This window comes from Lygodium microphyllum, chromosome 26 (assembly GCF_053477565.2).
Source record: "Lygodium microphyllum isolate KBCC chromosome 26, Lygodium_microphyllum_v1.1.10, whole genome shotgun sequence".
NCBI classification, from domain to species: Eukaryota; Viridiplantae; Streptophyta; class Polypodiopsida; order Schizaeales; family Lygodiaceae; genus Lygodium; species Lygodium microphyllum.
The window spans coordinates 68077162-68100702 of record NC_141160.1 but is presented as its reverse complement, the minus strand read 5'-3'; positions in this window follow the sequence as shown (position 1 = coordinate 68100702).

Here is a 23541-nt window from a genome sequence, read left to right as displayed (position 1 = left end):
GAAGTCATGCTTTGGATTGTGCAAAGAAGCAAAAGATAGATAAGGTTGAATTGTCATGTGCTAGTCAAAATAAACAAAGTATGGCAGGATGGGATGCTCCAATGGATTCATTTACAATCTATGCATATTTGGTAAAAGTGCAGAATATAGATGCTATTCTAGAGGAAAAGAGAAGAGATTATGAGGTTGTAGGTACTTCAAAGCACATGACAGGGAGTATAATAGAGCAGTAGAAGGCTACTGAAAAAGTCATTTACCAATGGAAGATGTAGTGTAGGATAAAAAGCTAGAATTATTGATAGCATTGAAGGAAAATGAAAGCTTGTAGGAGAGCCTAGTCAAGCACTTATGGATGTTGATGAGGAAATGGATTTACAAGGCATTCACTGGGAATCTATGATGATTCTGTTGTTGTCCTAAAGCAAATTGAAGCCGAAAATGGGAAGATTAAGGATGGAACGAGAGATGTATTGGTTGAAAATGTCATTGTGAACAACACTACTCACAAGATGTTATGCAACATTAGTCTCCTAAGAAGTAGAGGAAGGCACTTTCATTCCTAAAAGTCACTACTCTCACACACACTTTGCAAGAGCTACACACATTCCTAAAAGAGGAAGGCACTTTCATTCCTAAAAGTCACTACTCTCACACACACATTCCTAAAAGTCACTACTCTCACACACACTTTGCAAGAGCTACAGCTGAAATGGTTGTGAAGTTAAGTGGACAGGAAACTCCATGTATTGCATTATTATATCATGGGTTTGAAATCAATTTATGACATGCAATTTATATGAGAATGGTGATTGGTTAGTGGATGCACACCATGGCTGAAGAATGTAGGTTGCGAATAACTCGCCTGGTGAACTTTACGCCAAATATCCCAATGTATGAGTGACTATTGGAGATGTATATGATTACCAACATTTCTTCGTACAAGATACTTGCAATTATCTAGTTATCTTGGGGCAAGCATGCAATGTATGAGTGACTATTGGAGATGTATATGATGACCAACATTTCTTCATACAAGATACTTGCAATTATCTAGTTATCGTGGGGCAGCCATACATTGTGGCAATAAGGATGGAGATAAAAGCGATTGATGCTAGGTCTTCTTATGCTTATGCTAGAAGCAAAGATGGCAAAAGAGTAGTGCAATTTTTGATTGTGTGCGCTAATCATCCATGTAATAGAGAAACTTTTAAGGATTATCCAGTGTTGTCAAATGCCTCAAATTTGAGGGTTTTTAGATGGCACTACTATAAAACAAGGCTATGGTAGTGTTGTTTGGAGGATGTTTATGCCTTCTGATAAAGGGAAAAAGTTTTTAACTATTGGTTTTGATGTATAGACAACAAATGGTTTGAGAAGATTCAAGAGAATTGAAGCTATGTGTAGGGCCAAAATGATGTATATGCATAAAGACAAAAAAGAGCTTAAGAAATATGGAATTTTGATTGTAGATGATTGCATTTCAAGGCTATTAGATGGGTTGATTTTGCTGACATGTTGACTAAAATTATAGTAATCATTAATGTTGAAAATATGGCTAAAAATTGTGTCATACATGTATGTACTCTGGACATGTTTGAAGTCATAAAAGAATTTTCCAAATAGGAATGTAAAGGGCTACAAAATCGAGCTGAAGCATTTGTCAAGATGAAGTATAAAACTACAGACAAAAAGGTCAAGCTAGTTTCTTTGCCTTTACTCCCTAATGGTGATAGCATATATGAGACATAAGCAGCCAAATTTAAGGGATCTACTACTAATACATTGAAGGAATTGAAAGTTGGGTATGATAGACTTCTTTTACATATAGAGAAAGAATTTTTTATGAATATGTCGGCAAAACATGCAAAGACTTTTGCATTTCAACCTACTAAATTTGGTTGTGTTGATCTGACCATCATGGCTTGCATGGTCATTTTTATAATGACCCATGTGCCATGGAATTTAAGGCCGATTCTTGTGCCTTCAGCCTACTTGCCTGAGCTGATGGAGTTGTTAAATGAGAAGATTAGGATGCAAATTTTGGAGCCATCCTCAGTTCCATATTCTAATCGTTGGTTTACTGTACCAAGGAAAAATGGGGCATTGCGGTTCATTCAAGGCATGCAGTCGATCAACAAAGTCACAATAAGAAATTTTGGTGCACGGCCTATTGTAGATGAGTGTGCTAAAGCATTTGTTGGCAAGGATATTTATTCAATGGGGAATTTATGTTTCAAGCACTGGGAAATCAAGATATTACTACTATGAAGATGTCATTGGATTTGATATTTGTATGTACCCTTCCACAAGGAGCAACAAATTCTATTGCCCCCTTCAACAAGTTGGGATAGTGAATGGAGGCTTAATATGATCATAGCTAATATCAAATTTAGGGGGGGACAGGGGGAGTGCATGTGCGATGAGATTTTCGTGTGGTAGGGATTTTCACCATTTTACGAAAGGCTAGCTACTTCTATTTAGCATTCTTTCCCACATTGTTCTTTTGGATTTTAGTGTGGATTTCAATTTTTATTTACATCTTGATTTCCTTTGTCTTAGGTACAATATCTCACCTTATAGAGGGTGGATGAAAGGGACCCATCATTTTGGTCAGATGCAAAGTATAAAAGAATAAAGAGAAAGGCATATGGATTTATCTCGAAAGATGGTTATCTCTAGAATCATGCGAAGAAAAAGAATGGGGCTCCATTGCGAGCCATTGTGGGGATAGAGCTACTCAATTGCAGATTATGTAGGAATTTCATGAATGTTTATGGGTTGGCCATAGAGGTATCTAGGGCTTTTCTGAGAAGATCAAGGAAAAATATTGGTGGCAAAGTATATACAAGGATATAGCATACTTTGTGGAGCCATGCAATACTTGCAAGGTATACTCTACTGTGTGATATAGAGATGGGTTGTATTTGACTTATCCATTATCTATGCACTATAAATGGGTGGTTGATTTAGTGGCAATGCCCACAGGTCTCTAACAGTCATAGTATCTTATAATCACATAGGAGGATCTAACAAATCAGGTGGAGGGAAGAGCTCTCAATATGAAGACTCATAGGCTGTCTATAGATTTCCCTTAGAAGAGATGTTTTACCAATATGGATGTGTTGGCAAGATTATAGTAGACTCAGAGGAAGTGGATGTAGATGAGGCTCATGGGTTCTTCTTACAATTGGGAATCAAGTTGGCTCTAACTACAACATACAATCTAGAAGGTAATGGAAAGAGAAAAAGGGGACACCCACCTATCATTAAGGTACTAGCAAAATCACACAAAGGCAGGATAATAGAGTGGCCAAGGATGCTACCATTTGCATTATAGGTTAATAAGATGATGCATAGTGGAACGATAGGTTTTATTCTTGTTGAATTATTATATGGTCAGAAACCCATTATACTAATTGAGGAGATGGTTGCTACATGGAGTGTGCTACCTTAGCAATAAGGGTTGAGTAGAGAGGAACTATTGGCTCTCCACATTAAACAATTAGAGAGAAGACCAAAGGACATTGAGGCAACAGTTTTTAGGTTGTGGGCAGCAAGGCTTTAGAACAAGAAGAGGTTTGATAAGAAGCATTGACTGAGATCCAGGACCATAGAAGAGGGAGATTGGGTGGTGATTTATAGTAATATCTTATAGAACCAACACAGTGCTATTCACAAGGTTTCAAAGCAGTAGTTTGGTCCATACATGGTACGACATGTATATGACAATGCTACCTATCCACTCTATGAGTTGGATAGGACTACATTGTGGATTTGTATAGTAGGTAAGTGAATCAAGCTCTTTAAGAGGCACGAATCTACTACATATGAGGTGGATGACCTGGAGAAGACCTTGGAGAAGACCACATGATGATATTGATGATAAGGTTGAAACAAAAGATAGAGATGAAGACTTTAAACCTATGAATGATTGAAGGTTGGCACATCATCTGGAGGATGCACATGTATGGAGGGGGTGGATGTCGTGACACTCTTGAAATTTGTTAGAAGGTGGATGCACAAGTTTAGAGGGGGTGCATGTTCACTCTTTAAAATTGTTAGAAGGAGGATGCTTGTTGGAAGAATAAGGTCACTGTTACTTCTATATGTTTTGGTTTGTTTAGCATACTAGTTGAAATTGAATACTTTATAGGACAAGAGTGTTGGTCTTCCTATAGACTTGACTTACTAATTTACTTGCAGGAGAGTTAACTTGATCAAGCAAGATGGAGTCTGAGAAGATATCTTGATATGGGACCTAGAATAAAGACTTACAGAGTGACTTAAGTGACTAAGGGAAGAGTTTGAAGAAAAAAAAGTGTGTGGTGTAGGAGAGGATAGCCAATGCATTTTTCAACACCATTTGGGGGGAGTAGATGGACTTGCTCTAAATCATGGACAGTTTACTAAAGATTGGGGCATGCAACTGGAGAAAAACAAGAAGGGGAAAAGTGCTCTTGCATTCAAGAATAGTAAGTAGCATTGTGATTCATACATTGTAGGGAGAAGAGAAGAGAGGGGTGTGTGGTCTTTTTTAGCTATATACTCCTGGGAAGAATAGGGTAGCAAGCTATTCATGGATTGTGGAGGCTTAAACAGGGATTCCCATGTGCTTAAATGCTTGATTCTTACTCTCTACCACCATTGATAGACATTTTGTAGACATCAAAGATTGAGTTTTTCTTAGATTTATGGGTAGCAATGAGTGTTTTCTTCTCACTATAATAAAATTTTCATATAGGATTGATGTGGTTTTGGAAGCCTTGTACTAGATAAACAGTGATCCTAATGGATTTTGATGCTTGATATCACTTCTTGGCATTAATGCCTATCATCTACTATAGAGATTTAGTTGTATGGATTTATGAGGTGCACGCTTTTTTTTTCGATCTATGCACAACAAAGATCTTGTTGCATATTAGAGGTTTTTAAGCTATAGTCTTCTATTGTGTATTGGGTAATTGTTCCAAGTATGTTTGCATGCCTAGGATTCGGGCATCTTATATGGATGTATTGAGTTGTACTGCTAGATTCTATATGGAATAGAATCATCGAATTGTGCCTCTATCATTGTCTTACACTTCATCTGAACACTTAATACTCTATCTTTCTTCCTATTCCTAGTTTTACTCTCTCTAAACCCTTCTATCTCATACCCTTATTGTAGACCTTCTATCTTGTATGCTCCGACATTGGTCTTTCTCTTCTTGCTTGAACCTCCATAGCTCTCACTCTCTTCTCGCTTTCACTTGTGCTTCCACCTTCTGCTCACTTTTCAAGTCTAAAATAACATCGGTATAACTTAGTTTACAGTTTTTTAAAGCGTGTGGTCTAAAACTACATTTTTACAACTTAATAGATTTCCAGTGACATGTCTATCAATGTAATGGCACTAGATTATGGCTTTTTCCATTTGTGTCTACCTCATTAGTTGTCTTTATGCAATCAAACATGTACAACATGGTGTAAGCACGAGGATTGGGCTAAAATGAATGAAAAGGCCATTACTTACATTAAAATGGCCATCACAGATGATATCTTGGTTGATATAAAGGGACTTGATACTACCTATGTAGTTTGGGAGAAACTCAAGGCTACTTACGAGAATACAACTCCTGTCAATCAGGTACATCTCATGTGGAAGTTGGTCAACTTGAAGCTTGATGAGTCCAAGGCTACCTCAGAGCATTTGAATGCTTTCACTAGTATTTTGAGTCAGTTACAGGATGCAAGTTTGCCAACTTTTGATCCTAAATTGAGGGCTATTTTCTTGCTCATGACCTTATCTGATTCATGGGAAGCATTGGTTGTGTCATTGAGCAATAACCCCAACTTGACATTTGATGGTGTGTGTGGTTCTATTCTAAATGAAGAGATTAGACACAATGCAAGTGGGGAAAATAGTGGATCAGCCTATAATGTAAGAGGAAGAACTGAAAAAAGATATAATGCTGCAAAGAAAAACAAGAATCACAGCAAAAGCAAGGAAAAACAGCAAGATGTAACTTGTTATCAATGTGATCACAAAGGGCATAAAAAGCCCGATTGTAGATACTTTAAAAAGGAATAAGAGCGCAAGAAGCAAGCTAATGCAAAAGAAAAAAAGAATGACAAGGATGGAAGCTCTACCCCTAAAGAGATAGAAAAAGAAAATGTGGTATCTAGTGTTATTATTGAGGAAATAGAAGATGATAAAGATGTTGATTTGCTTCTTGCATTTTCATATCCGCTTGCTATGACAGTGGAGGACATGTATATCACTAAAACAAATGTGATAGATGCTTTGTTGTCAGCTCATGATCATTTGCCACAATCATGGATTATTGAGAGTGGTGCTTCTTTTCATATAACTCCATCTTTGGAGTGTTTTTCTACTCATGCAGAAGGTAATCTTGGAAAAGTCTATCTTGGCAACAATCATGACCTAATTGATGTGATTATACTTACACCTTGGCAACAATCATGCATGTGTAATTGAATGAATGGGCATCATACACTTGGCTCTAGAAAATGGTCGGGAATTGATTCTTCATTATGTTAGGTATGTACCTGCCATCAAGAAGAGCTTTCTTTTTGTTGGGCAGCTAGACGGCAAGGGTTACTTCACTACTTTTGGTGGTGGTATGTGAAAAATACAAAAAGGATCTATGCTAGTCACTAAAGTTGGTAAAAAGGGAACTCCGTATTATCTCTACTATAAGGCACTTCCTAAAAATTTTGTTGCAGTTGTTGAAATACAGTCACACATGGAGTTATGGCACAAGCGTCTTGGACATATGAGCCAAAAGGGTTTGCAGGCACTCTCTTTACGTGGAAGAGTTGATGTGAAAAGCTCAAAGCTTGACTTTTGTGATGATTGTGTTCTTGGTAAACGTGTAAAAAGTCCACACTCTCATGGAGCCTCTAGGAAGGCATGTTTCCATGTTTCTTGGTTATATAGAGACTTATCTTTGCCTTCTTTTCTCCTTATTTCCCAAACCTTTATGTCTTAGACCTAATCAAAATATACTTCTTCTACCCTAACCAATGCATACAAAGCTTCCTAAACCTGAACTAATCCACAAGAGAGATCGAATGGCATCTGACTCCCTCGCTTCCTACTAAACAAAGCATCGTTTTGGAGATGAACTCCTACTCCATCACTCGATTTGGAGTGCACAAGCACTCAATCTTGAATCAGTTGGTCCCTACAATGGAACCAAAATGTCATTACTCTTGATCGCGAGCACACTGCCAAGACCCACTGACTGCTTATTGCTTCAAGAGTTTTAAGTTGAGAGCTATGGCTACCTCTCACATAGTCGTGCACACTCTCACACACATAAATGTAGTGAGCTTACCTTTGAATCCAATTGAGTTTCCTCCTCCCACAAATCCGTCAATAGCTCCATGATCCAAGGTGTTCCTTCAAGCAAGCTGCATCTCCAAGCTCCAAGCTTTAAGCTCCATAGTCATACACGAGAAGGAGAATAGAGGAATATGATGATGAAGGGAGGAGAATATGAGCTTCTCCACAGTCCCTCTTACATACACACACACACACACACACACACACACTCCATATACAAAAATGAATCAAGAGCAAGAAGTAAGAAGAGAGAAATTTTTGCCACACACCAAGAATGAGCTTCTTCATTCACTTTTTGACTTTTATACATACCTTATTTCCTCCTTGGGTGCAGCCATTCCCCTTTTTGATTTGGCCTTTGTCCATTCCTCCACTCTTTTTTCTCCTCCTTTCCTATTAGCATGGCCTTAACTCTACCTCTCATTCTTTACAACTTGCATGGGAGAAAGCTTGGTGCTCTTTTACAATATAAATTACAAGGCGCCTAGTGCTCTTTTTGCAAAAATATTAAGATGTACTTATTGTTGTGTGCCTTCTTTTTACATTTACACTTTCATGTGATCTGTGTCTTCAAATTTTCCTTGTTACACATTTGTTCTCCATCTTCCTATTGCCTTAGGATTATCTTCTGCTTTTGATTTTTTGAATTTTCCACATTTTTTCCATCTTGGTCTTGCAATGCTTAACAGCCTCACCATAAACTGAACCTTTCTATTAAGGATCCACTCCTCAAGCACTTTCTTAACGTCAGTGGCAATCTCTATGTCAAACTACAATTTACACAGGCAGCGTACATTTCTTCTTTCCTTCATGCTTCTTTCCTGCACTATATATTTCATTATGTGTTCATGAGTGATTTTTTAGTAACCTTTTATTGCTTCTCTTTGCTTCTATCATCATCTTTGAGGTACTTACAATGTCATTGTCTCTTCTAGTCCTCTTTTTCTCTACAACTATGTTAATATTCTCCATTTCTTCTAAGTATGCATAGACTATAAAAGAGTCAATCAAAGCATCCCATCCTATCATACTCCATATAATCTAACATACAAAAGACAATTCAACCTTGGAAGTCTTTTTCTTTACTAAATAATCCAAAGAACATGACATACTTGAGACTTTCTATTTACCATACATATACCAAGATAACCAATAGATTTCTCAATTTGTAAACCATCTATGATAGCATCTAGTGGCTACTATTAAATATGCTCAATGCCCCACCCACGTAAGGTGCCACCAATGATCCATGATGCTCTAGGTTATAAGGCTCCCATTATGAGGAGAAGCCATGTGTGAGCATGGACATTGGGTGGGTCCTAACTTGCATGTCAGATGGGGTCTATATGTGACCAGATAGAAAAAAGATGTTCTTTGTAGATGTAGCCTTTGGGTTAGATAGAGTAGTTATACTAGTAGCAACTCGAGGAAGAGGGGCTAGGAGCCCCCCTAATGGGGGTCCAAGGGCAGCACCTCTAGCCCAATTGTAAAGAAAATATTCCCTTATCCACTAGGGAAGATTCATAATATTGTCAAACATGCTAAGTAGACTACCTTCCCAGGCTATAAAAGGAAGACATCTCTAAAGCCATTGTCAATCTATCTTTCACCCACTCAGAGTTCTTCCAACTACCCTTAAGCTCTTCACCTACTATCACATGTCTGGATCACCATCTAAGCTTCATAGTGGAAGCACATTGGTGCACAGAGCCATCTTTCTATCAATTCATTTGAAATTAAAGTAGCCTATGTTCTTCTCATTTTTTTTTTGTATTCTCTACTCCTTGCTCACATTTTGTTCGCTATCCCATAAAATTTCTACATGGTAATATTAGACCCAGGGTCTCTGAGGAGTGAAGAGTACACAAGAGGCAAGGGCCTTCAACAACGAAGATGAAAAATTTCATCTATTGCACTAGGTATCCGTGCTGGCGTATCAGGTCATTAGGGAAGCTTTGAGGTCTCGAAAATGCCTTTTAGGATATAGAAAGAGAGTGCTCTAGACCAAGAGAGTGCTCTAGACCAATAAGGTATCCGTGTTGGCGTATCAGGTCATTAGGGGAGCTTTGAGGTCTCGAAAATGCCTTTTAGGATATAGAAAGAGAGTGTTCTAGACTAATAAGAGCAAAGCCTCCATAACGGAACTTCTATTTTTAAAAATGCAAAAAAATATTTTACAAAAAGATACATATATAGTAATATTACAACTTTGTATTATCAATATCTTTTTTTAGCCTCTTATATTCGTGATTATGACATTCTTTACATTAATGATATATAGTCCTGACCTCTTTTATTTAATGATATGTTTGAATTAATGATAATTACATGTTCACTCTAAAATCAAATTAGTAAAAATCTTGGCACATATTTTTTTTCCCTCCTTTCTTTTGTCCCTCTCATGTTTTTCCCTCATTTCTTTTGTCCCTCTCGTGGTAGCCTAGTCTTCTCTCTCTCTCTCTCTCTCTCTCTCTCTCTCTCTCTCTCTCTCTCTCTCTCTCTCTCTCTCTCTCTCTCTCTCTCTCTCTCTCTCTCTCTCTCTCTCTCTCTCTCTCCTATGGATACATAAATTTGACCTTCAACAAGGCGTCCAAGCTCCCAAATCACATCCATATCAGTGTTTAACTCGTTCCAAAAATATGGAAGATGGATTCCTACAATCATTAGCAAAGGCAATTGGATCACCATGCAATAGGCAAAACGTGGGAAAAGGCGAAGATACGAGAGCTCGTTCATATTTTCTTGGAAGGGTAGAATTCGATATTTCAAGCTTGGAATAAATAAGAATAGCATAAAAGATATTCTAGTGCAACATGTATTTATGCATAGAGAGCTATATTTGGAACCTGGAAGTTCAAATCTTCCAATGCATAAACCAAATTGTAAGGATTTAATTCTTAAAGTCTTTCTTTTCTTGAACTTGGTTTAAGGTTGGCCATTATAATATTTGTTGACTTGTCTTGTAGATGTCTATCCCTCTAATCTTGAGGAATGGCAACTAGTCGAGTCTATTATCAATGTGATTGATGTGATGCATGGCTTGATCGGAGAAGTGATGTACAAAGGTAGAAAGAAGACAAAGCTTGCAAAGAATGGAATATTCTTCTATGACCATTCTTATATTGTCCCCATGCAACATAGCCAATGGGGATCAATATCCCCCCTTCCTTTACCATATTTTTCAAGCTTTGGGTGGCCTTTGCCAAGTCAAGTTACTAGTGAGGGCTATAGACGTAAAATATTTTCTGAGGTACAAAGAGCATTAAACCCTAGTATCTCAAGTAGGCTAAGCAAAGTTACTTTTTTCATGTCTATTAATATATTTGTTGACTTCTTTTATAATTCTAAGATAAGAAAATCAAAGGCTATGCTTCTGTCATAGTGAGTGAAGTATTGATTACCCCAAGCTTCTTTCTCCTCCACCAAAATTTCAATAAAGAAATTCAATACCTTGGGTTGACCAAATAGATAGAGATCCATATTTCTTGATAAAATATGAAGCATGGTTGTATAAAATATGATGCATAGTTAACAAATAAAGAAATTCAATTAGAAAACCCTATATGAGTCATACAATAAAGAGACATGCATATGCAAACTTCTTACCATATAGTGAGTGAAGTGTTGATTGCCCCAAGCTTCTATCATTGCCTTTTTAAAAAGGTTCAATTGGTTTTTGAAGTATTTGAGATCATCATCATTCCACTTTGTTTTATCACAATAAAAGAATACTTGGTCTAGTGTTTCCCAAACATTGGCTTTTCTATTCCAAGCTTATCCATTATCAGCATGATCCTTAACTGCATTATGTAGGCACTTCCATTGATTGTATCTAATAGTTGAGCCACCATTCCTAGAGTTTATCTTACCAAGTCTCCCATGAAAGTCTAGGAACCTTCTAGCCTTCACTCCACCAATAGATGCCTTTTTGGGGACACAATTGCCATCCTTACACTTTTGAAGATCTGGTTCAATAACAACATTACAACCTTGCAAACCAATTGCAGATAAGACTTTTTCAATCTTTGTTGTAGCATTTGTTCTAGCTGATAATGGATTGAGCTTCCATGCAAATCCTATATAAAGATGAACAAGCTTTTCAATTATCCTACAAAGCGCATGAAGTGTATAGATATGGACATTCACTAAAGGAATATCTGGGACGGGCTTAAACTGTGGATCCTTGTTGTGCTTAGAGGGAGCTCTATTCCAATTGCTTAAGTTCAACTCTCTAGCTAGGGACATGCAATATAGGCAAGGAGATCTAGAGTTGGCTCCCTTTGATACATTGTACATACATTTAAGTGTGTTTAAGTCACTAGCTATGTGCCACTCAATCTTATAGTTCCCAAATCCTTCAACAAATAGCTCTTCTCCTACTTGTTGTCTCTTAATAACATCAGGTATTGATGTTCGATGAAAAACCCAATACAATATATCAAAATCCTCTATATCTACTTCGAATGCTCCTAGCCATCAAATGTTGTGTTCCGATTGAACACTGAATGACATTGAGTGATTGTAATGATCTGATGTAAGTTCTCTATTCATCGAGGTAATAGAGACCCTCTCTAGTTTTGTAGATTTTAGAATCTCACTTTCATCAAGTTTAACCACAAATCTAGCCACTCCTTGTACCTCTTCTAGTGACAAGTCATAGAATCTAATCATTAAGTATTGGAGGGTGGGCAAGTCAAGGAAAATATTGTTAAATTCATTGAATACAACATCCTTTTTCTTGCCCTTGAAGCTAGCCTTGATATGGAAAGACTCACCCAGAATCTCCATTACCTTGTTATTCACTCTCTGTCTAATAGTTCTAATCACAAATGGCCTCGGAAGTATGCAATTACGTACTTGTCCTTAATTCATATTTGACTATAAAACTGGAAAAGTTGTATATAAGCATCTCGACTGATACCAATATTATCTAGTGTCTTCTACACTAACTCAGTATCCAAAGAGATATCCTTTATAAATTACTCCAAGCATTGTTTCTTTGCCTTTTTAAATTTCTTCTTCTCCAAATATCTTTTGGAACTACTGAAGGAAGAAGATAATAATAAAATTGAGATGCTTTGAAAGAATCTCTTTCACTTGCATTCGATTTGAAGAAGAGACCTAAACAAAATCAACATCACAAATCAATACAATTAATTATAAACAATGTCATATCTCATATTTTTAAAGTGGAAAAAAAATATATCTTGTTGCTTGGATTCTTTTACTACAACCATCTCCTCCTTGTCTGAGACTCTCAATATTTTTACGAGCCTTTTGTTGATTTCCAATTCCTAAAATAGTTTGTTTTTGTTGATAAGATTTGATGCATTTTTCCAACAAATGAATCCTCTGTTGATAGCCATCTAGCTTCTGCAATAACTTGTTGTTATGTTTTAATAAAACATGGTTCTCCAATTTGAGGACATCCTTTTCTGCAACCAAGTTAAGTGTATAGCCTAGAAACCCATTATAACCATCACCAATGAACCTCAACAATGAAGAGCTATTATAGAAAGGCTGGGTGTTATTTTTACTAGGATCTTTGGGATATAGCCTACCATCTAACCAAAGATCAAGATTCTTCTTTCCATCAAACCTGAGTATATGTTTCGTAGACTCTGTAACGGTAATGGGTTTTGTTCTCTTCCTTATGGGTTCATACTCACTATCCAACTCAATATGAAGATGATAGAGAGCCTTTTACTAGAGCTATAGAGATCATTGGACGGCTGATCCATAGCTAAGGATGTGATTAGAATATTGGATTGAAAAAGTATGTGAATTAGAAACAGGAAGGAAAACGAAGAAGAAATTAGTAAGGATGGGAAAGAAAGAAGAGAGTGAGAATGGAGGAAAGTAATCAAACGTCGAAAAAAATTTAAATTGAATATTAGTTTTCACTTTAATTAGGATAAGTAAGATCTTGATTATGACAATCTTTGTCACCTTTATGGCGGCCTAGATTTCTAGGTTTGATGTGACCACGAGAATATCGCAACAATGACTTATTATTAATTTTTCATATATTTACTTACCAAAATATAAAAGTTTTTAAAAATAAAAAAATGATTTTATTTCTTAAAATATTTTCTCTCTCTAGGATTGCTTATAGAGCATTTTCGAGACCTCAAAACTCCCCTAATGTGTTGTTACTACTATATCGATAATTCAAACACTAAATACTCATCCACCAACCTTCAATGAAGACAAGCTAGATGGTACAAACAACACTATGGAGAAGTTTAAAATCACTACTTCCCTTGATTCTTATGAGCTCCTCGAGACAGTATTGGGGACTAATGGAGAACCACAATCCACCCTCGATCCATCAAATTTGAGTGTTATGATTCCTCCATGTTCAGATCTTCTATGAGCTTGGAAACAAAGGAATGCAAATACATTGTTTGCCTTAGTTGCAAGCTGTTTTGGCCTTGATTTCAACATATTCAACCAAGGTTCCAGAGGCTTGAAATGTACTGAGGATTCAATACGAAACATGAAATCAAACAAGGATTCAAAACTTGGAGAATCAACTAGCAGCATAGAAGTTTGCTGAAAAATAGATAGTTAAAGCATTCATCACTCGAATAAGGAATTTATGTGACCAAATGGATGGCATTGGGATATTAAAGACTAATGAGAAGCTAGCTCGGAGGTATCTTTGGATTTGTCCACCAAAGTTTGATGGATTGGTAACTGCCCTAAATACTCAAGTGAGACCCCAAGCTTTGACGTTTGAGGAATTTTGTGTACTACTAATGGAGGAGGAGTTGCAGCTTAAAGCCCGAGAAGGTAGCAGCAATGGAGATGTTGCATTTCCTACCAACGCAAAAGGCAAATGTGGTTCCTCTACCAACAAAGACAAAAAGAAGAAGGATGGTAAGAAAAAGTTTCGAGGAGAGTGCTTCTACTGCAAGAAGAAAGGACATGCAATTATAGGTTGTCATAGAAGATAGATGAAAAGAATGTCATCGTGAAGACTAAAGAGAAGGAGATAGCCAATATGGCTGAAGCAGAGTTGGAGTTATTCATGGTGACCATTGAGAAAGTGTGTTCCTTGGTGCAAGGAATATCTAACACTAACTCATGGGTATTGGATAGTGGCACCTCCTGCATCACATGACTAACAAGAAAGATCTATATAATTCTATGAAGCCTAGGTATGAATCCATCACTACTATGATGGTTAGGAATTATGCAAAATGCCCTACTGAGGGCACATATACTATTTTCTTTGTTACTGCAAATGGTGAACTCAAGAATGTTTCAAATATGTTGTATATTCTAGAGATTCAGAGAAATATGCTATCAGTTGCTTCTATAAAATTGATCTTGGCCATGAGATGAGATTCGCTAAGATATGTATAGAAATTATCAACAATGCTGGCGAAGTTGTTAGCAAAGAAGAAAGGAGAAACAACTTTTATGAGCTAAGTGCTCTTATATCCACTGCTAGTGTGGGCACAAGTAAACTTTGTCATAAAAGATTTGGTCACATTCATTTTGCAGTGTTGAAGGAGATGCATAAGGTATGCTTGCTCATTTACCTGTTGTAAATGAAATGAAGAAACTATGTGAAGCTTATATGATGGGCAAGCAATAGGGAAATGTATTTCCAGAAGAAAGTAAGAACAGAGCAAAGGCTCCTCTAGAGTTGGTTTATGCTGAGGATCTTCTTATTTTATATTGATCATCATCGACAACTACAATAGTAAGATGTGGGTGTACTTCCTTCATGATAAGGCTCAAGATTTTGGTAAGTTTACAGAATGGCTAAGACTTTTTGAGAATGAGAACAGACAAAGTGCGAAAAAGTTTAGAACATATGGTGGTTGGTCAGTTCAACTCAAAGGAGTTTGAAGACTTTTGCAAGAGTAAAGGGATTAAGCATCAATTGAAGATGCCTCATACACCTCAACAAAATGGCATTGTTAAATCCCAAAATTGCACTACTGTAGAAATGGCAAGGTACACTGCTTAAGGGCAAGGGCACCAATTTTGGGAAAAAGCTATTAATACTGCAATCTACATTCTCAATTGAAGCTACACAAAGTCTTATAATGGCAAAACTCTTCATGAGGCCTACTCTGGTAAGAAACCATTTGTCTCATGTTTTAGAAATTTTGGATATGAATGTTATGCATATGTTCCAAAGGATAAGAGAAACAAGTTAGATCCAAAAAGCACAAAATGTATATTCTTGGGTTATAGTGATGAGCGAGAGGCTTACAAATTGTATAACGAAGTGACAAATAAGATCCTAGCGAGCCGTGATGTGGTATTCAAGGAGCAGCCGCATATAATGGAGGAGGAGAATATAATTTCTTCCACTTTATCATCAAGCAAAGAAGTAGTCCACTATCAGCCTATTCCAAGAGAGTTGTCCTCCCTACTCTCAAGGAGGAGGAAGCATCATCTTTAGATGATGAGATAAAAGTTTGCCAATCTGTAATCATGCCACTGAAAAAGCCATTTCCATGATGGGTGAAGCATCTCTATGATCGTAGTAATCCTATGCCTACCACAAATGAGGAAAAGGTAGATGGACCAAGGAGATCTTTGAGAATAGAGGAGCAAAGAAAGGCTTCTTCTCACATATAGTCAATATGGTCTTGATGGTTGAGATTATGAAAGAAGTAGAGGAGCCAATAGACTTGGAAGAAACACTTCTCAATCCAGCATGGAGGACAACTATACAAGCTGAGTATACCTATATAATGAAGAATGATACTTGCAAGCTAGTGGATTCACCAAAAAAGAGAGAGATTATTGGCACCAAGTGGTCTGAAAGGTAAAGTACAAGGCTGATGGGCAGCTTAGAAAAGTACAAACCCAAGTTAGTTGCACTGGGATTTTTGTAGGTTGAAGAATTTAATTTTCAAGAATCATTTGCTCCAACTGCTAGAATGACCACTATTCACACATTTTTTGCAGTGTCTGATGTCAAATCAATGTTCTTGTATGGTGACCTCAAGGAGGAGGTGTACGTGACTAAGCCACTAGGATTTGAGGTCCCCCATTTAGAGAACAAATTTTGTAAGTTGAAGAAGGCACTTTATGGACTAAAACAAGCCTCTAGAACATGGTACTAGTGGATAGATAAATTCTTTCTAGGTTTTAATTTCAAAAGGCGTACCTCATATGCTAACTTGTAGGTTTACAAGGATAGTGAAAAGTCTATAGTGATTGTCCTATATGTGGACAACCTTCTTATTACATGTGACTATGAAGATATGATCTATCAAACTCGAAAGGCTTTGAGCTCAAAGTTTGAAATGACAAACTTGGACTTATTGCACTATTGGTTGGAGATTGAAGTCTGGTAAGAACCTTGTAAAATATTCATCTGTCAAAAGAAATATGCATGGGAGATCTTGAAAGCATTTGGCATGATCGAGTGTAAGGAGAAAGCTACACCTATGGAGGTCAATGTGAAGTTATCCATTGAGGATACATCAACACTAGCAAACATTGGAAGATATAGGTGGTTGGTTGGCAGTCTTATCTACTTGTGTAATACCAGGTCAAATATTAGTTTTGCTATTGGCATTTTGAGTAGGTCCTAAAACAATCCATAAGAAAGTCATTGGGAAGCTGGGATGTGGGTACTCAGATACTTGAAGGGAACTCTTGACTATGGTATCACATACACTTCTAGAAGTGCTCTTATAGGGAATGTTGAGTCAGATTGGATAGGTGACATTGATTCTATGAAATCAATTTCTAGTTATTGTTTCTCATTAGGTTCACGAATCTTCTCTTGGATCAGTTAAGAAGCAACCAAGTATGGCATTCTCTTCTACCAACGTAGAGTACAAGGCAGCTTGCTTTGCTACATGTGAAGCAATATGGTTTATGAGGATTGTATGGCATATGGAAGTATAGGATAAAGATCCAATAGTGCTAAGATGTGACAATCAGAGTTGCATTTCCATTGCCAAAAATAAAATCCTTCATGTACTTACCAAACACATTGAGATCCAATATCACTATGTACATAACTTGATCAAGGATGCAATAGTAGAGTTATCCGGGTCTATTGTCCAATAGAGGAGAATGGAGTGGATATCTTCACCAAAAGCTCTTAGGAAGGATCTCCTTCGAATTCATCTTTAGAGACTTGGCATTGGGCCAAGAATGTAGTTCATCTGCAGGTGGACATCTATGGCTATTGTTAGATATCCTCAATGCCCCACCCTCGTAAGTCCCCCATTATGAGGAGAAACCATGTGTGAGCACAAACATTGGGTGGGTCCTGACTTGTATGTGAGATGAGGTCTATTGTGACCGGTTGGCAAAAATTGTAGAAGACCCCAAAAGAAGCCCAAGCCTTATAGACAGAGGCATCGACGGAGAATCAATACAATGCCACGATGGATATCCGAAGCATTGCTACTGGCTCAAGGGTATGATGCAGGTAATCGATGGATTTGGGTACCAAAATCCCCTACTAAATCGCCTCCAGCAGTGGAAGGCTAGAGTGCATCAAAAGCAATGAAGCACATGAGGAAATCTAAGAGAAACTCTAGGCCTCGAGGCAACAAACCAGACATGATTGTTCAAGAGAAAGAGCCTCAGCCTAGCATGCTAAATAAACAGATGTCACATGTAGCCATTGAGCATGTACAAAAATCATTCGTGCCCAATGAGCCCTTGATCTCCCAAGGGGAAAACAAGCATCATAGGCACAACATTGCTCAAGGCAAGGCTGCTCGCTCAATAAAGCAAATGGCACAATCATCTAATAGCCTTGAGCAAATCATGCAGCTAGTGCCAAGTCCACCCAAGAGTCCTAGATCTCCTACATCCTCTTTTTCCAAATGGACACAAGAAGCACAATAGCGGTCATCAATGATGGCCGCTCACTTCCAATCCCTATCTCCGTCGAGGCTTCCAAATATCCGAGAGGAGCGACATGACGCCATCCGTAGCTCTCGACCTAAGGATAGGCCTGAGCAACCAAATGTGACTAGATCAACTCATGCTCGATCTACACAGATGAGTGCTCAAAGGGCAACAAAAGACATGACCACTTCCAATCGCCCAGGGACTTGACACCGCAATTCACCGAGGGTAGCCAGTCCACTAAACTCGCGGCTACTGCTGCCAACCAGGGATCACAGCAGTCACCACCCTTGGCTGTGACGATGACCCTTGCAAAACGTGTCCCTAGCAGTTTACCTGTGGAGGAGGTGTCGCAACCAACTTCATTGACAACTCCAGCACTTCCAAAGTGCCTAAAGCCTAGGCTGGAGGAGTTAAACTCATGACAGTTGGCTAAAGAGCTAGACTCTTCGAAAAGGGAGGTAGTTGTGCTCTCACAACCTAGCGAGGCTATTCAACAGGCCACTACCATGTCCCATAAGGACACACTAGAGAAAGAGAATCCTGAGGGCCAACCAAGCACATCAACGGTTGACCTAGCCTAGGGTCCTGAGTCCTTGAGAGATGCACCTTCACTTACCAAGAAAAAGAGGAAAAAACAACGAAGACAACAGCAATCACAGGTGGTTATGGACCCCAAGAGCTTTGAGACCAAGAGCGATGGAGAGCTGGGGAATAAAGCATCAAGCCCATCCACCAATGAACCCGTTGATGTCTCTCCTGATAGCGGTGAAACCCCAGCCACATCTGTGTGCTTTGAAAAATCAAAGCAGTCGTTGCCATCAACAGTTGCTTTTAGCACTCAATCCACCGACAATAAAACTCACGTCGATCAATCAAGAGTGGATGCAACGTTGTCGCAATAGGGTGACAAATCTATGCCAGTCACATCTAAGAAGAACCATGACAAAATAGCAGCAAAACCTCAGGAAAAAGGCACAATCCTTGAGAGCATAAGCAATCCAACGTTGACCAATCTTGCTCTTCTAGGCCCGAACTCCCAGCTAGGCTAAAGCCTGGACAAATTTCTAGAACCTTGCATGAGATGGCAACTGAGCAAGCCCTCGTTGAACATAGAAGTGTCGCAGAATGCTTATCTGAGTTGGATGCTAAAGGTGTTCGCACGAGTCTATGTGCTTGCGGACGTAGGCACAATCCCCAAGGAGTAGCTTAGAGATTACTTGCCCTTCCCTCTATCCTGGGAGGAGCAAGAACATCTTAACGAGCACTACGATAGGCTTCTGCATGAAGGGATGGGACTCATCTCGCTGACGAGGAAGCCGACGAATTGCGCTTAATTGTCATGTTCAATGAAGTGCTCTTCCGACCGAATCTCGTAGACATAGAGCAACTAAAGCGACTAACAAAGGGCTGAAGTCAATTTGAATAGCGTTGGTGTGAAAACCACGTTGCAATGGCCGAACTAGGGGCTCGGATGATGACAGTCTCTGAGGAGCGATTGGCCAATTGGCAGTCTCAAAGAGACCCAACCTATGTGGCACCAACTTCCCTTTGAGTGCTAACTGGCATTTCGGGTGTGGACTTAGCTGGAACTAGCCTAGAGAGCTCCTTGATTGATAAGGTTCTCACTGAGGAGGAGTTACACATTGCCAGCAGACTCGGACAAGGTTCCAGGCTGCTCGATGTGGCAAAATATTTATCGGTACTAAGTAAGCTGCCACAAGTGCTGGATGCGTGTGCCACGCTCCAATACAACCCTGAGTTCTACAATTGGTTCTTATCCTCGTGAAGTGACAATGGATCCATAAATATGTATATAAATAAACACTGATGTTTGTGCCACCATGCATAAACAATATCGACACACACAAGAAATGATAGTCAAGCGCAGGAAAAAGAGTTCGGTTTGGCAGGCTAAGCTTCTCAAGTCCTCCTCTCATCACGCATTTAAAAGCCGTATGACCATCCCCACCTCCAAGTAAAGGGCGTGCAACCCACGTTACCGCCATAGGAAGCCTTGACCAACAACTCTGATGGTGTAGACAGGGTATAGTCCCTTCCCATGCACCTTCTTCCCTTTTCGGTCTATCCTTCCAAGGAGAAACCCTGCCTCAATCAGTGACTGCCAGCCGACGTAACTCGGTGTGAACCAAGATCTGCTAATGGCAGGAGGCTAAATATACATCACGAGGGCCATCCCTCTATAAGAATCACTGCATGCACTACCCCTCCCCTTCTCGTTGTTAGAAATCAAGCTCACTGTCAGTGTGTCTTCATCTATGACCGACATCTATGACAGTTAGTGTGTACAGCTGTCTACATGTGACTACATTAAATAAGTCGTGTTAGTAGTCAGTTAGTGACCTAACTAAAGTTAGTCCGTCTAGTCTACATTTACACTAGGTCACTTTATCTTGTAGAGTGTGTGTGCTTTTCAGTTTAGTATGTGGAAATGGAGGAATGAGCTTGAGAGCCTGAAGGCTCATGGATATGGTGTTTTCCCTATCTCTCTCTCCTCTTTGAACATGGTATCAGAGCATTGCCAGGTTGAGCTCTCTGGAGCAGGAGGAAGTCAAGAAGACTTGAAGAAGCTGAAGAACAAGGTCTTTTGAAAAGAGGAACAGGCTGCCATTACTCTGTCAAGGTATGCATTTGCTCATCTTGGACTCCATGCTTTATCATTGTGGTTGAGGTCTTCCTAGGAGCCTTGGTGGGCATCTTTGAGCATTTGCAAGTGGTCATTGAGCCTCATGATGAGGAGGACCAGCTAGAAACAAGGCTAGGAATTCTGTGTGATCTGCGCCTGCTGATCTGAGTGGACAGCAACCTGTCAATCTTCAGTGGAGCACCTTGGCAAGGTTCATAGAGCATGTATGCTCACTATTGAAGGTATTTGAATTGTGCAAGAAGTAAATGCTTGTGTGGGAGCTCTGTTATGAGCTGGAGTGACAGACACAGACCTGTAATCATTTTTGAACTGATGTAAACATGAATGGACAGCATGCATTCAGTCATTACTGACACACAGGAGCCTTGTACTACACTCAGAAGGCATCTTTGGAGCACAAGAATGTGTCAAAGCATGTATACATTGGATCAAATGTATTGGAGCTGAGATCTTTTTCTCAGAATACTCAGATCTGAAAATCATTGACAGGCTGAAAACTGTCATACACAATCAATGAGAAGTATTGTGCATTACTGAAGCAATACAGGTCATCTTGGGGGTTCCATCATCTATATCAACTGGCCTATACATGCTGAATGCATGGAGAATTGAAGCAAGCAATGAGCATCATTGAAAACTGAATTTTGAAGCTGAAGTAAATGCAGTTACACTGTCCTGGTTAATTACAAACAGCTCATGAGGTTTATGCCATTGGTCAATGAAGACAGGTTGTCTATGCCTACTCAGATGCTCATGTATTGAACTTGCCAAAGACATTTTGGAGCTGCTTGGAGCTTGGTATGCTGAATTCTGGTTGACTGCAACCTGCAACTAAATTTGTTGACACTTGTATGTGCTGGTTATGCACTGTTCTGTGCCCTTATGATCATGTCTTGACTGCCAAATGTACTAGCAGCTACCTGGGAGATTTTGGAACATGTATGACATGATTACCACTCAGTTTTGGACTTGAAACTGCTGTTGGTTACTCACAGTTTACAGTTTTCAGACTGCATGTATGTACCCTGGCAGTGAGGTTACAGAAGCTTAAGCTGAAGCAAACACATAGCTTATGTATCGACAGTTATATCTACAATTGAGACCACTTGTTTGTGGGTTGTTTTGGGGTGTCAGTGGGCTGAAATACCTTGGTTTTTTTCTGCAATTTAGTGCAGAAAACAGTCATAAACTGTTACGGACTGAACTTAGTCAGTCATACTTATTGGACTACAGGGAGTCAGGCACTTGATAGACAATCTATTGCATCATGGCTAATGCACATGGGACTGACAATATCACTCAAATAGTTGGAGAGAAGTTGGATAATAAGAACTTTACATTATGGAAATTCAGAATGAAAAACTTTCTGGTTGGCAGAGGTTATTGGGATTTATGTACAGGAGATGAAGTTGCTCCTGAGTTGCCTGCACACAATCCAACAAATGAACAGAAAAGAGCCTACAGGCTATGGAATGAAAGAGCATGGTGCTGCATTGGTTTTCCTTATGTATATCTGATGCTATGGTAATTCAAAGAGACTCCGAAGGATGCTTGGGACATACTGATGAAAATTTATGGAACCATGACACATGCAAGAAAGATCCAGTTGAAACAGCAGTTCAACAACATGTCTAGGAATGGCAAGAGCATCCAGACGTATACCACGGAGATTAAGACCATAGCTGATCAACTTGCTACTATTGGCTCAAGTGTATCAGAAGATAATATGATTGTTGTTGCTTTGAATGGCTTAGGCAAAGAGTACAAAGCTTTTGACACTTCCATTTCTGTCAAAGAAGAGCCCCCTAGCTGGGAAGAGCTAGTTGCTTTGTTGCTGCATGAGGAAGTCAAACTTGGTTTGAATACAGGTTCTAGTGCATCTCAGAGTAGAGACACTGTGTTGTACTCTAGCCAGCGTAGCAGAGGATCTAGAGGTCGTGGTTCATTTCGAGGTCGTGGTGACACTCGTAATACTTATGGACAATAGCAGCAGCAGAGTAATTGGCATGGTGCAAATACACAAGGCCAGCGTGGATCTGGTGGGTTTAGAGGCGGGGGGAGATCACCCCGAGGTAGAGGTGGTGGTTCTGGTTCATGGCAGTCGTCTGATCAGTCCAACAGGGACAAGAACTGCCATTATTGTGGCCGGTATGGGCATATTGCAAAGGATTGTTACAAGAAGCAAGGAGATATGAAGGCAAAGGGCAGACAGCATGGGCACTATGCATCTTCCAGTGGTGCTCATGATGAGTCAGTTGATAGACTCTTTGCCATGCAGCATGTATCTAAAAATGCATCGAGACATGATAGAGATGACAGATGGTACATTGACTCTGGAGCGTCAAACCACATGACCCCGCATGGAGAGTGGTTTGATGAGATGGTTGCAGGTACACATGGTCATGTATGTACTGGGGATGACACCCAACATGACATACAGCATAAAGGGATTGTTCCTCTTATGATGCCTGATGGCAAGAAGAAAGGCCTGCATGATGTATTACATGTACCAACCATAACAAAGAATCTGTTATCTGTGGGTCAAATGGTAGAACAGAATTTGCAAGTGAGGTTCAACAAAGATGGGTGTTTCATTGAGGAGTATGGAAATGGCTGCAAGTTAATTGCCAAGGGCAGAAGGGATGGCAGGATGTTTACATTGGATGCGACCATTCCG